This window comes from Protomyctophum bolini, assembly GCF_963924005.1.
Source record: "Protomyctophum bolini genome assembly, chromosome: 8".
NCBI lineage: Eukaryota > Metazoa > Chordata > Actinopteri > Myctophiformes > Myctophidae > Protomyctophum > Protomyctophum bolini.
This window is the reverse complement of record NC_137869.1, coordinates 43,507,971-43,523,397: the sequence shown is the minus strand read 5'-3', so window position 1 is coordinate 43,523,397 and position 15,427 is coordinate 43,507,971. Positions and strand designations below refer to the sequence as shown.

Sequence of the window (15,427 nt, the reverse complement as noted above, 5' to 3'; positions counted from 1 at the left end):
CTTGAGGGAGTTCCCCCTTATACCAGGGATGTCAAATACAAATACTCAAAATACACAGTGGGCCAAAATAAAGAAATTGTCGAGGGCCGGACTGTGTTTCAACACACAAGCCATTTTTGGGGAGAGGGGTATAGCTGAAAGTTGACCACAAGTGATATACTTTCACTGCTGATCAATAGTGAAGAGAAGACGCATGCTTGCGCTTGCGGGCCCTCAATACGTGACAATGCATTGTGGGACTTGTAGTATTATGGTGGTCCGTGCAGTATACCAGAGGGCCAGTTCTAAAACTAATTAAATATCATCCCGCGGGCCAAAGATAATTCATTCACGGGCCTGATTTGGCCTTGAGTTTGACATGTATGCCTTATACTGTATATAGGTCTGTACAAATGGAACCAAATCATCCATTTTGGTCCACTTATTGGTTACTTTGTAGATTTGGTTTATTACTACAAAGCATGCAGTACCCACTTCAGCTCTGTACATTTTTGATACATGTAATTGTGAGCTTGTAGATTCTGACCTTTTATAGTTGTAGCAGAGTATTTCTACATTGATACTTTTACTTCAGTAAAAAAATCACACGGTGACGCCGTTGACGACATGCGTTGCGACATGCTTGCGGTTAAGGTTATAGGGTAAGGGTCTTGGTTAAGGTTATAGGGTAAGGGTTTTAGTTAAGGTTAGGGTAAGGGGTTTGGGTTAGAGTCTCCTGTCGTGTGAAACTCTATACCGACTGCCGCCGGTGTTCCGCGGCTCATGTCGTTCACATTGTGAAGCGTCGTGAGCTTGTAGATCTGCTGTTTTTGGAGAATGCCCCCCCCCCCCCAGAATAGGGATGATGGGATCCTGTCAAGTATAAAGTTAAGTTTAAAGTATAAAGCATTACAGCATCTTTGCATCGTTTTTATTTCTTAAGCTTTTTAACATGACAGCAGAGTCAGCCACAATCAAAATTCCAGGCACACAATCGTCGGCTCTCCCTGTAGCCGTTTACATTCCGAGTTCCACTTGGTTCTCACGGGTGAAGATGAGACGTTATCTCGGCCGTCAGACAGACATCCATCCAGGGTCCTGCGACAGTGGAGTAAATCTGTTTTCCAGCTGCATACTGCATAGGCCTACATACTTTGTTTGTATAGTTCTCCCTTTAGCATCCAGGGTCCTGTCTGGGCATCTCATCTCAGATATGCCCTGCAGTCTCAAATATTGTCATATTGCTTGCCTGCCTTGCCTGTGGCGTAAAGCCTGCAGGCCACCAAAGGTCTGGTCTACGTGGTTGCCCTTGGACGGACAGTTATCCACAGACAGACAGACATCTGGAGCAAATAGGGGTTCAGCGTCTTGCTCAAGGACACTTCGACACTAATTCTGGGAGAGCCCATGCAAGCATCGAAACTGGGAACCTCACAGTTTTCCCATCCAGCTGTCCTGAGCCACTTCCGCCGCAGTACCAAAAGAACACTGGGTTTACAGTCCTAGTGTCATTTTAAGGCTTGTACATGCCCAGTACATCAAGCTGCTTCATACTACGGAAATGGGATACATGTATAGTGTCCTGACCTTATGAGCTAATGCACCACATGGAAAAACACTTACCTTACACTTACACAATACACTGGATGTGCTGAGCTGTGGAGAAGCTCACCTGCCAAGCCAAGGTCTCTCCATCATGGATTCTATGAATGCATTGGACTAAAAATCAGGTTGTTATTGCCATGGCACATATACAAAGGTATCTCTCCTTTGTACTGACATACTGACGTACTGACGTACTGACATTATGAAATTGGAGTTCGTCATCATCATTATTTTCTTTCTTTTTTTTAATCAGTAGGCTTGATATTTTTGCTATTGTTTTTTATTCATTATGTGGACATTGTCTTTATGAGGAAGGAATCAAAATGCGCTGAAATGAGGTGGCACAGTTGGTAGTGCTGTCGCCTCACAGCTAGAAGGTCCTGGGTTCGATTCCCGCTCGGGACGCTGTGGCCGGGTGCTGGCGGCGTGTTTCCTCCTCTGTGTCATCAGTGCCCATACCCGAAGGCGGGGTTGGCGAAAGGGTCCTTCTGTGTGGAGTTTGTATGTTCTCCCCGTGTCCCCTATAGGGTATAGGTACCCTCACAAAAAACATGCAGTAATCCTGGTCTCTTAAACTGCCTCCCCCCTGGCCAGCCGGGGCGCCTAATGGAGGGGAAATGAACTGGTTGGATTAACGTGTTCCCTCCACACGCTACGTCCAACCAGGGAACCCCCCCCCCCTGTCAGGTGTAAAGGAGCAATTTGGACACTCAGGCATGAAGGAAGCATGAGTTCAAGTCCGTTGCTCTCCCCATGTCCCCCGTATGGGGAGTGGACTAGGTTGGTGGAGGGTGTGTAGAGCCCAGGATCACATTAGATAATTGACACAGGGGTGGAAAATTGGTCACAAAATCGTGGGATAAAAATATATATTAAAAGAAAAACGTCATGGTTTCAATCACAGCTTATATATAACACTGCCCGCCGGCCTGTACACCAAGGACCAATTTCAGGGTGCTGCAGGTGGTCACGGTGGTCACGGTGACTTCATTATCTCCTGGTGAAATGGGGAGCTTGTTCTATCAAACGGTGATTGAACCGTATAGCCTACCCGTGGTGGAAAGTGACTTCATGCGTTTACTATAAGTACTGTACTTAAAGCGGGACTGACACGCCCCTCGGGAAGCTATTAAGGCTATTAACGCTAGCATCTAGATTGTGACGTAAAGTCGGGCCAGCTCAATTTGACCAATGAAATTGATCTTGTATCTGGTCTAAATGTCAGAGCGGCTCTGGGCTCTGCGAGTTAGCGTTCCTGGTGGCTATCAACTCATGCTAGTGGTTTTGAGGTCACTTTTAGCTTCATAGCTGGGTAAAAGTTTGGTGGAAAAATTAATTTTTTTGCTCGAAAATCTCGTTAGAATGATATTGAGTTGACGTGTAAGTTTTAGGGTGAACTGTTGCATAATCGCAATTTCGCGTGACGGGTTCCATCGTACCTATCTTGTCTTATCTGTCTCCCCCCGCTGACACGCCCTCAGCCGGCTAAGTGCTGAACAGGGCTCACGGAGCCCTGGAGCTTCACGTAACGTTATCACTGCCTGTGACTACTCTAGCGGCCGGCCTAACCTGTGTCCGCCCCTCTCTCTCTCTCTCTCTCTCTCTGTCTCTCTCTCTCACACACACACACACACACACACACACACACACACACACACACACACACACACACACACACACACACACACACACACACACACACACACACACACTCTCTCTCTCTCTCTCTCTCTCTCTCTCTCTCTCTCTCTCTCTCTCTCTCTCTCACACACACACACCGATATGGGGGGGCGGTCTCTCTCTCTCTCCGTGCACAACTTGGAGCTCTACAAATAGCCACCAGAAGTATGATGAAACTTGACATAGCGTTATTTAGGCTATAATGATCAACTTGTATGGGTGATCATTTTATGTATATCAAATATTATACCCCTCCATACACACACACACACACACACACACACACCGACAGTCAGAGAACTGACTCACTAAACAACACTAAACAACGTTGGATTCGTACAGTGCAGAATGCAGATAAGTGTAGGCCTATGTTCTTATTATAATTGTGAGTTTGTTTTTTAACATGCACCGCGAGTCCACGGGAGCCGATCTACAAGCTCACAACGCGTTGCACTGCGAGTAGCCTAGAGAAGGCTGTCAAGTGAGCAGCGCAATCGCGCATGCTATAGAAATATCCTAATAAATAAATAAAAAGGTGTCGCTTGCAGGGGCAGTTTCCTTATGGGACTTGCCTCTAGAATGCATGCATAGGCATGCAAGTGCACTCGGCATTTATATATCATATATATAGACTAGTACGAAGTATAATTAAATGATCACAGGCATTCTAGGTCGGGACACATGAAATCCACGTAAATGCCTTTCCGCTAGCTTCACGTCATTATATCAGCGTAAACGCGAGAAAACATCAACTTCTTTTTTTTCACCGCTGGGGGGGGGGGGGAGGCGGGGCTGCGGATAGCCCCCATGAGGATCATCAGAACTATTCGGGTCTGCAGTTACAGCACACATTTTCTTATATTATGGCGACGAGTATAGTCACTCATGACGGACAATCGGACATATAGGCAATGAAACGGTCAGTAAAGTGGAATGAATCACAGCATTATATCGCCCCTTGCTGCAGAATGGGAAAGAATGCAGAATATTTTCATGGTTTATAATCTAGGACAGGTCAGACGATCAGTTGAGGCAATTTATTATTTGGTACAGAGTCACACTCAATTCAATTCAATTCAATGGGCTTTATTGGCATGAGAAAACATACGTTTACACACACTCAAAGAGTACGGCAATTTCCCCGTTTTGATGTGCCTTCTCATCAATTCATTATGCATAAACAAACATTTCACATGAACAAACAATATTGGTAAAACTAACACATTTGAGTACGTTATATACATTTTATTTTCACACATTTAGAGTCCGACCGGCTGAGAGCAGCCTGCATGACTACCAGAGGCTATACCGTGTGCGCACTAGGCTGTGCCCCGGCGGTGAGAGGGGACAAACGGACGTGAGCAGGGCTGCATCCCAGCTCTCTGCCGCAGCATGGAACTCCGAGTGCGAAATAGCGATTATGCAACAGCTTACCCTAAGACCTACACGTCAACTCAATGTCATTGTAAGGAAGCTTTTCGAGCAATAAAATATTTTTTTTTATTACACTTTCACTTTGTATGACGCAAAAGGCCACCTCAAAACCACTAGCCTTTACTGCGCTAGCCACTCAGCTCGGCTAGATGCTAGGTCACGTCAGAGCCTGAGATATAGTCACGTGTCGTTTGAAACTGTTTTCATTCAGACCACGTGATGTACCTTATCAGCAATGTTAATCTCGGGCTTTGACACTCCCCCTTTAAGTATAGAATTTTAAGGCACTTTTACTTTACTGGAGTATTTAAAAATGTCAGTATACTTTCCCTTCTACGCCACTACATTTCAGAGGGAACTATTACACTTTTACTCCATTCTGCACATTGACTACTTTCTACTTTTACTCAAGTAAATGTTGAATTTAGGACATTTATTACTTGCTTACTTTCACTTTTATGTTGCAGTGTTGATACTTACTTAAGTAAAACATTTGAGTACTTTTTTTATTACATGCAGCAGCAGTTATTATAACAGTATTAACCCATTAAGACCTATAGGGGCCAATTCTACGAATGCCTGTATCGTGCCTGTAGTCAAGCCGTAAATGCTGATATGAGGAGGAGGTAACTTTGTCACTTCTTGCATGTTTTTAATATACAACTGTTCTTGCAAGTGATGATGAATTCCAATGCTACACTGATAACTTCAACTGCCATCCTGTTTTATTGTTTTTAATGTGTAACATGTGTCTTTACTGTATTTTATGTGATTTATGTTGTCTGCCTGTTATGATGCTTTGCTGTACAACAAATCGCCCCTCGGGGACAAACAAATAAATTAACCTGAACCTGAACCCACCCCCCCCCCCTAAAAAGAAAGTATGTGTGTAAACATTGTGATAATTTTTTCAAACACTCAAAAATAGCAGATGTACAAGCTCGCAGCGGGGCACGAAGTTATGCGCTGTGAGCTTGTATATATCTGCTATTTGCTTCGAGAAACAGTGTTCTAAATCCTACGTTTTCTGGGAAGAAAAAACGAATCACACCTGTGTGAAGTGAGTGGTGCGACTCCGCGTGGGGGTCCCCGGAACATCCAGACCCCCAGGAACACGCCCAGGGGTGGAACGTACGGGGACACGTACACATAGGCCTATACACATAGGGACTCACTAAAGCTCCGTAATGGACAGCTAAAAGAATAAAAAAGTATGTTGCCATATATGTTTCGCAACGTGTACGCTCGCCACGTTTTCCTCTTTTCTGAGAGGAACGAGTGACCATAGAGCACCGAAGTCCTGACGTCACTGTCGGTAGAGGGCGTCAGTCCCCAGGTTAAAAAATAAACCGATCATCCCGGCCTTTTCACTCATATGGATATGAAGCATCGACTGAAGGTGGAAATGTTCCCTCAGCCCTATGTTCCCTCAGCCCTATGTTCCCTCGGGTCCGCGTCAATATGCCGACGGTCGATCGACAACCTACCTCAAACCCTCACCCTAACCCTAACCTCCCCCGGGGCAGACACCTAAACCTAACCACCCACCCTCTCCCGACCCCCAGCGCACCTCGGACCAATGCTCCTTCTGAGGGAACATAGGGCTGAGGGAACATAGGTATGACCCCGAGATGGGAATACTACATGTTGAATAAAATTGTGTTGCAGATTAAACGTTTTCATTGATTTCATATAAGGTATAGCTTCTAATCAGTACAGCACGTGTTGATTGATCGCCACGATACTAGAGCGCTGAAGTCTGACGTCACTTTCAGTAGAGGGCGCCAGTACACAGGTTCATGTATTTTTTTAGTTGCATTCATATAAGAACTGTGTTTGAAAAATAAACCGATCATCTCTGCCTTTCTGTCAGGGGAGTGGCTGTGCATCGTTAATGATGTCCATTAATATTTGATACAGCCAGTTTCTGGAGAAAATGGAATTAATGTGGCCGCAAAAGCCTTGACACTACATATGAAGGCAATGTCGCTGCTAATATACGTCACGCCCTTAGAGTATATATATTAATAGAGAAGGCACCCGGGGGAAACCCTGAGGCGAAATGGACATAGTGGCCGAATTTGTCATTGCAGCTCGAGCCAGCACTGGTCCGTTGACTATCATTGCGCACGTTCATGTGTTTGAGGCCATGACACGTGATCGAATGTTTCATACGTGAACGCGCACAAACGGCACAATGATAGTCAACGGCAGCGCGTTTGAGGCAAATCCATCCCAGAATGCACTCTGTTCCTACACGGAAGGAGGAGTGAAATCGCCTCATGCGCTTTTGAGCAACTTAATGCAAGTGGATGGAAGGAGAACTCGGGTGTCTTCTCTATTCATATATACTCTAAGGTCACGCCCAGCTGTCAACACATTGCGTTCCTCATTGACGTAAGCTCAGCTGGTGGTGACTCGACTCGTACTAACCACGAAACATTATATATCAATAAAATAAAAATAAACTAATTAACAATCAGTTTCTGTTGTGCGACGGGCAGATGCAGCCACCCGCCTACCCGGAAATGTAGTCTCTGGGCTGTTTGACTAGTTTCTAACGCTTATGTGGTTACTCTTTGGGTCTCTCTCTGCTAAGGGTCCTTATGTGAGCCGGTGGAATTTTAGATGTGTTTTGGTTTATTGTATTTGCTGTGTTTTATTATATATTTTGTTTTGTTAAGTGAGATTATTGTCTAGGGTGATTTTACTTTATCGTTTGCTTATATTTACTTCTGTTTGAGTTGCATGATTTTGTATAACCTTTTATTGTTCCACTGACTGCCACTAACCCACATGACTAATCAAGGCCCTGCACCTGGGTTGGGTGTGGTCGACCAGGAGCACTATATAACAGACTTGGAGTGTTTGGAGAAGGAGAGAAACAGAGGAAGGAGAAGGCTGTGTTGGGAGAAGGAGGAATGGGGGCAGCTCCATGGGGGCCAGCGGTAGCCATGATCGTCGACCACAGATGGGCTGTAAGTGCCATGAGAGCCAGGCCTTCGACACTGTAAGCGCCACGACCGCGGCCCCTGGGTGGTGTGTGCCCGGCTTGGCCTTGCCCATGGGGGGGGCTGTTCGGAGAACATGAGACACACAGAATGCAGCAGGGGACGGAGAGAGAGACGACCCAGACGGACGAGGCTGGAGAGAGGGAGCGAGTGCTGCTTACGTGTCAGCGTAGGTGGCCGGTTCTGATGCCGGCCGCCGCTGTAAGTAACCTTCTGATGCAGTACTCGCTCACATACCTGTCTACCAGAGACGTTTGATAATAGAAGATGTTGGAACCGTTGTACTGGCCTACCTGTGTATGTGATTACAGGAGCTGTTTGTGAAGTGGAAGAGTGACAAGGATATTCCTGACTACTCTTCCAGAGAACCTCCCATGCACCAATCCCTACCTCTGAGCAATTTGCACATGTTTTAATAAGGACATTTTAAGAGTTGTTTATTTTAGTGTAATAAAAGTATTTGTTAGTTCATTCAATCGGCCTCTGTTTTAAGTTTGCCTTTTATATTTGAAGTTGTCCACGAACCTGTGTTGCCTTGTTTTTATAGTCATATTATTTTAATAGAGGACCAGACCTCTCACGAAGGTGGCGTAGTTGGCTACATTTTTTAATTGAGTTTGTAAGCTAAGCACCTCTGCACTTTACAATTATCACTGTATTTTATTGGTAAATTTATAAGTATATATGTTTTTAGTTCTTGGTGTTTTTAGCTCGCGCCACACTTACAGTGCATTTTAACAGCAGGCGAGCATCGGGTGACGTTCCAACGCCCACTTTTCGACTATCGGCCGTTCGCCTGCTATTGGCGGTAGTCGCCGCGTCCCATAGACAAATAATGCACTTCCGGGAAATTCATCTGGCTGTCGCCCCCGCTGTTAAAAAGCACTGTTAGAGCTAGGCCCAATCCCAATTGCCTCCGTCAAGCCCTGAGCCCTGAACCCTCATTGACTTTAGTGACGTCAGCTGTAAGTGCTTGAGGGTGAGAGGCTGCAAGGGCTCCAAATTGTTGTGAAAGGAATGGGACAGCACTTTGACGATGAGTCCGCCATTCATGACATTTTGCATCACTTTATACAAACTGTCCTTATTCGCAGCCAGTGCCTATACATGCTTGGCCTATTTATACATGTCTATCACGTCTATTTTAGTATTTAAGCTGATCGTTTTATTTCTCGTTTCATAAATACACTTTCCTGTGTGATAGGGGTTGTAAAATAATATTCATTATAAATTGCATTTCCATATTATTTTACTTTGCTCATTAGTCATTTCTCATCATGTTTCCCTATTATTGTTATTAAATATATCACCTATCCTTCCATTCCGTCTCCCTTTGAGAACAGTGAGAAAGCACTATTGTGTTTGTTGACATTCTAACCTCAATACATAACTAATTTTCATACTTAAATGATTGACATTCGGAGGATCCCCCTCATTCCCCTGATAACGCTATGAACTGTGGGTAATTTATTTGCCAAAGTCTGCCAAAGTCAGCATCGATTCTGACTTTGGCAAAGGGCACATAAAGGGGCCGGGCTGAGCCCTCACTGACTCACCGATTTCAAATGGGACATCCCTCAAGCCCTCGCAGACTTCACATGAACGCGCAGCTAAGTCAGTGAGTCAACAAGGGAGTGGATTGGGCCAGAGTCTGAAAAATCATTGAAGTGATTCAATGATGCTTTAGTGATTTTCCTTCCCTTATAGTGCAGGAGAGGAAACCATAGATTACTTGGCATGTCCTTTGGTCTATGCAGTGTTGATTTTGACAGCAAATTTTGATTTAAGTTTTTGTCATATTCTTTTGAATAGCATTTTACGTTTTAATCCACTAAATATAAGATTTTAGTCCACTATAGTTTATTTTGTCGACAAAAAGTAGGCCTTGGTGGAGTTGCCTGGTTTTACACTTGGTTGCATGCTGAAAATAGCTGATCGATCTGGTGGTCTTAGTTTTCATCATCATAGCTTAGTTTTTGTTTAGTTTTTATTTAGCTTCTAGTGGAAAAAAGGGAAATGAACACAGGGGGTAAGGGTTTTTATTAGGGCTGCGAATCTTTAGGTGTCCCACGATTCGATTCGATTCCGATTCTTGGGGTGACGATTCGATTCAAAAACGATCTTTTCGATTTTTCCGATTCTCTAAAGCAGTTTATTTTATTTTATTAAAAACAATTAAATAGAATTTTAGCATGATCTACTCCAGTCTTCTGGCATGAAAGCAGAGTACATTTAGTAAAAAGCTTGTATAATTGTAAAGGTTTTATCAACTGAATGATTTAAACACACAAAGGTTAAATCCAAGAGTAAGAACATGTCTCATGTATTTAGCTTGCACAAATTTGAACCAGTACAAAAGTTACAAAATCTCTTCTCACTCAATACCAGAACAATACATTAGTATTAAAACAGGTGTAAAATAAATACAATTGGCAGGCTTAGCTTAGCTGGTAGTAAATGCACTATGCAGAAACCCAGGCCATAATGCATTGCATGCACAGGTACATTTGTGAAAAAAGAAAAATTAAAAAAAGTTTTTTTTTTTTTTTGGAAAAATCGATTTTTGGTAAATGAGAATCGATTCTGAATCGGACAGCATTAGAATCGCGATTCTAACTCGAATCGATTTTTTTTGACAGGCCTAGTTTTTATACTGACTTCTAGTGACACGTAATAGGCTACTGATTGCACTTTTCTTTGCATTTGTACCACATTTGCACGGTTTGACAATGACACCTTTTTGGGCAGGATACGGTGCAGGGCAAAAACCATTTTGATTTTATTTTTGATTTTATTTTTATTTGATTTGCTCAGTGACAGACAAAACAAACATTTAATGTTTGTGTTAGTGACAAAACAAACATTAAACTCTGTCCATAGAGCACCGAAATCTGACGTCAATATCGGTAGAGGGTGCAAATCCACAGGTTCAGGTACTTTTTATTTGCATTGTAATCAGGGATTTTAGATCGCCTCATATAAGAACTGTGTTGGAAAAATAAACATGTCACCCCGGGCCGCTTCACTCATATGGATATGAAGAATCAACTGACTGAGAGAAAACAATATTGTTACTTCTACTGAATTAGTTACATTTTTGCTAGAAACAGACTATCATAATATGAGTAACTGACTGTCGCAAACGATACAGAGACACATCCCTGACAATAAAGCAGTTTGTTTATTTTTGGACCACAACGCTTATATGAAACAATTTTAAGATGACTCCATATTATTCTCCATGGAAAAATTACTTCCGTAAACCAGGGGAATCGAGGGGATGAGCGAGTGACGTCAGGACTTCGGCGCTCTATACACTGACACGAAAACGCGTCATCAGAGCGGCTCCGCCCACCCCCCAGGGTAAGTTGTGATTTGCTCTCGTTCACTGCAATGCAATTTGCGGCATTTCCAAAACAATATTGCGCAGAGTAGCGATTATCAAACGTATTTGCAATGCCATATACGTTGAAAGATCTGTTGCCCGTGGACAAGGCACGTTACCTCCGCAAGTTAGATATTATCGGCATAGATGTTTGTCCATATGTGATTAAGGATTGGAAAAAGTTGCATTGGCAGCCATAGAAAATTCTGCCCAGGGTAAAAAACCGGATGTGACGTTTTTGGGCGTTCCTGTCTTGTTAAAAAACTGGATGTGACGTTTTTGGGCGTTCCTGTCTTGTTTCGTGTCAGTGTATTGTCAATGGCATTTTTAATGTTTGTTTTGTTTACAAGACAAACATTAAAACTGTATACAGGAGGGGCTATAGCGCCCGTCAAAAAATGAAAATAGCACATACACAACACGCTCACAGCACAGCACAAAAGCCTCTGCCCGGGCTCTGGACCTGATCACCCCTATATCTCCATATATGGATCTGGCCTGTTCTGACATCACAACACGGGCACCGCTCTAGTACATAAAATGCTGCAAATGTTGCTTTCGGGTTCGGTTGAAAAGGTTTGGGGACAACGGTCTCTAGACACCCCCCCTAGTTCACCCCTATCAAACAAAGGAAAAAGGACTGTTTAGTGTGTGATTAATGACACTCGCGAAGATTATCTGAATAACAAATTGCACTAATCGCACACGGTAGACATTTACAATATGGATCAAATTATGATTGAGTGTTTAATCACAGAGGCTGGTCTAATTGCACTGAAATGCCTGCAGTGTTTTCCGGTAAATTAGGTATACGAATGATCTCTCTCACAATCAACCATTGAAACATGTAAATGTTTCGTGTTCAATGTCACTGTTAAAGGACCACTTCACCACTTTTCAACCTATCTTCATATAATTGGTCCTCACTAATAATCATGATAAAATGGCACCATTTTCTTCTACTCAGTCTGAGAGCGGTGGTCAGTTCAGAATGTGAATGTGTTTACACAAGATTTGTTTTACAAAAATGTTAAGATTTGAATTATCGTAAGAACGATGGCTTCCTTTTTCGCATTGCAACTTTTCAGGACTAGAAAGCCTATGCAGTTTCCATTAGCTTGGATTCCCCATCGATGATGTCATTAGTGGACGCATTTGTGAACTGCCCAGAGCCCTCCTAGGAGACACAGACTGAGTGGAAAATAATTGTGCCATTGTATCATGATTATTAGTAGCCTAAGTAATGACCTACAGTATTATATGAAGATAGGTTGAAAAGTGGTGAAGTCGTGCTGGAACAAGTGATATAAGTGGCAGTAGCAGCAGACGCTGCGTCAAGACTATAATCTTGATCAGTATTTAAATGCCCAGCCGGTATCGAGCGGATATCGTGTGAGAACACAGACATTCAAGATTGACACCACTGCTGTTTTGTTTTGTTTTGTTTTGTTCAGTTTAAGTTTATTGTTTTTGTTTAGTTGAGCCATTTCTGTTCTGTTCATTGAGCTGTTTTCTCGTATACTAATAGTTTGTTTTGTTTGTTGGTCCCCCCAAGTGCGAGTAGGATCTCACTGTAGCCCACGACCAAGGTTAAAGGTTTGTTGTTTGGGTTGTGAATGTGAGCACCTCTTTTCACGGTGTCACTCTTGTTTCTTCGTGCTTGCTGTGTGCTTCAGTGCGTGTTTAAATATTCTTCCTAGTCCTTTATTTGGGTAAAGGCTATAGTTCCCCTACTATACAGCTTATCTCCCCTGTGAACGTTTGGTCGACTGTTTTGCCTGCTGGCCCCATTGGCTCTGAATGTATAGCAATACACGTTTTAATACTATATAACTCTGACTGGTGTATTGGGGGTTAACTTTTCAGTAGCCTATATCTTTTGTACCCAGTGTGTTAAGACAGTGATTGCATCGTACCGTTATTTTATCTATATTTTAGGCATTGATTAAATAAACATTTGTATTCTCTGTTCATACGATCAAGTACATTGCTATTCCATATGTGCTGTTTTCCTTAAAACTAATACATTTCCTATGTTGGAACTCTTGTCTCAAGTCTGGTCTGTTTATTTATTCCTTGATTCAAGTCAAGGTGGCGTAGTCTTTTCTATACAATCAATAGTAAATCCTTAGTGGTTACATAAGCAAAGGTTCAAAATGGCACATTCAGAGCACATACAGTAGGCCTATATCGTTACTGTAACGTACAGTATGCTAACAGTGTTTGCTGGGTAATATTGTATTTGTACTTTACTTGGGTAATTTCCAATTTCCAATAGTTTCACTTTTTACTTATACTCCACTACACCTCAGAGGTACATTATACTTAAACTTACATACAGTATATACTTTTTACTTCACTGCAATTATTTGACAACTTTAGTTACTATAGTTACTTTGTAGATTTTGACTGTTATTATAAAACACGTGCACTAACCACTTAATACTAGCCCTAAATGCATTTTGGCCATTTGAAAAATGAAAATAGACAAGCTCACCATGTGTCACGATGCGACACATTGTGAGCTTGTAGATCTGCTATATTTTCAAAAGGTCTTTTAATATATTTAAACACTTGGAATGGGACATTCTGTAGGCTACAATGCAAACTTTTGGTACTTCAAGTATGGACCAGATGGATAGTTAAAAGGTTTTTATTATGGCAAAATGTTTCAGGTATAATGGCACGGAGGAGGTGAAACATGGTGATGGGGATTTGGTTGAGTCATCATTAGGAATTCGGGAATGTGCACATAAGCATTTGCATGTGTCTGCTCGCTCATTTATAATACACATAGAAGGTGTGACCTAGTAGTCACCACCCAGGGAAAGGAAGGACAAAGAAACAGCAGCTTTCTTCAGTAGAACAGTTTAATCCTCCTTGTTGGTCAGAGCAAACTGAAGAAAATAAATCAAATAAATGTTCTAGAGCCGAAACTGGAACCTAAACAGAATAACAATGGGTCACCGAGTGCCTATTAAGATAAAAATGCAACATTTTGAGGACTTGTGTGCATGTGGCTCTGTCTGGACCCGCAGCCTCTCACTGCAACCAAGAACACAAGCGCATTAGCTTCCTTATATACACAGCACCTGTCCTTCATTTAATTAATACAATGTGCTGCAGGTGCGCCTGTGAGCTAGCAGAGCCCAGACCTGTCACCCCACTCACAGACAGCACCTAGATCACGCACCCTGCCACAGAAGGTTAACAGGCATTATTTAATTCCACGCTTCCCCCACGCTCATATAGCCCCCCCCCCCCCCCTCCCAACACAACAGTGGTCCCCAGGTTGATTCTCTGAAGTCTGGGTGGTGGCCCCTGGTTCATAATCATTTAAAAACCCCATGCACTATGAAGATATAGGTTGTTAAAAGGGGCGACGTATCAGGCTCATAAAGTGTACACATTGTGCCATGTTTACAATCATTGTACAAACAAGTGTACATTCCACAAAGCACTTGATGAATAAACAAACAAAACTTGTACTTGTACTTGTGTAGTACTGAGTACACAGACGCTCTCTCACACACACACACACACACACACACACACACACACACACACACTATAATATCGTCTCTGTCGGGTGGAAACCTGATATGTCCAAAACGGTTACTTTTCAGGATTCAAATTAAAAACGCGTTTAGAGCTTGGACATCTGCTATACGTTTGATGCTTTTGTGTGAGGCCGTGGTATATGTATGTAGTATGGATGGAGGCAGCGGTGGGCCTAAGGGTTAGAGGAGCGCCCTTTTTTGCCGAAAGGTTGCCGGTTTGATTCCCCGGACGGGCAGGAACAATCTGGGGTCGGGAAGTGATTGGTCATCACGCACCCAACACCGCTGAGGTGCCCTTGAGCAAGGCACTGCTCCAGTGGAGCTGCTTAGTGGCCAACAGTAGCCTATAAGACTGAGGTTCTAATGGTCAGCTCCCAGGTTTGAATGTGTCTGTGTGTTTCTATGTGCAGGGCGTTGCTGAAAATGAGCACTTAATTGTGCTCAGCTACTACCCTGGGTGAAAAAAATAATATATATACAGTATATATATATATTGTGGAGTCTCGCCACGGTACAACCAAGCTAATGGGTGCGTTCCCATGGCAACCAGCCAAACACCGGCCTCGAAAGACTGTGAATGAAGAAACTCACCTTGTGAGCGCCGTGTCCCTCTCTCTGTTGATGCTATGCTAATCGAAGAAAGGATGTTTTAAGTGTCAAACCCTTGATACTGCATCTAATTCTTTAAATCCATACGACCTCGTGAAAGTGATCCATGGTCCAGTGACACACACACAGAGGCGAGAGAGTTCACTAATTAAAAGTTTGTGCCA

At 43.0% G+C, this 15,427-nt stretch overlaps 1 protein-coding gene across 2 annotated transcripts in view; it reads right to left on the bottom strand.

The window, feature by feature from the left end:
* The window catches only part of rubcn (rubicon autophagy regulator), a 473,816-nt gene that overhangs the window by 211,092 nt on the left and 247,297 nt on the right, over positions 1-15,427 (bottom strand). The window lies entirely within an intron of this gene.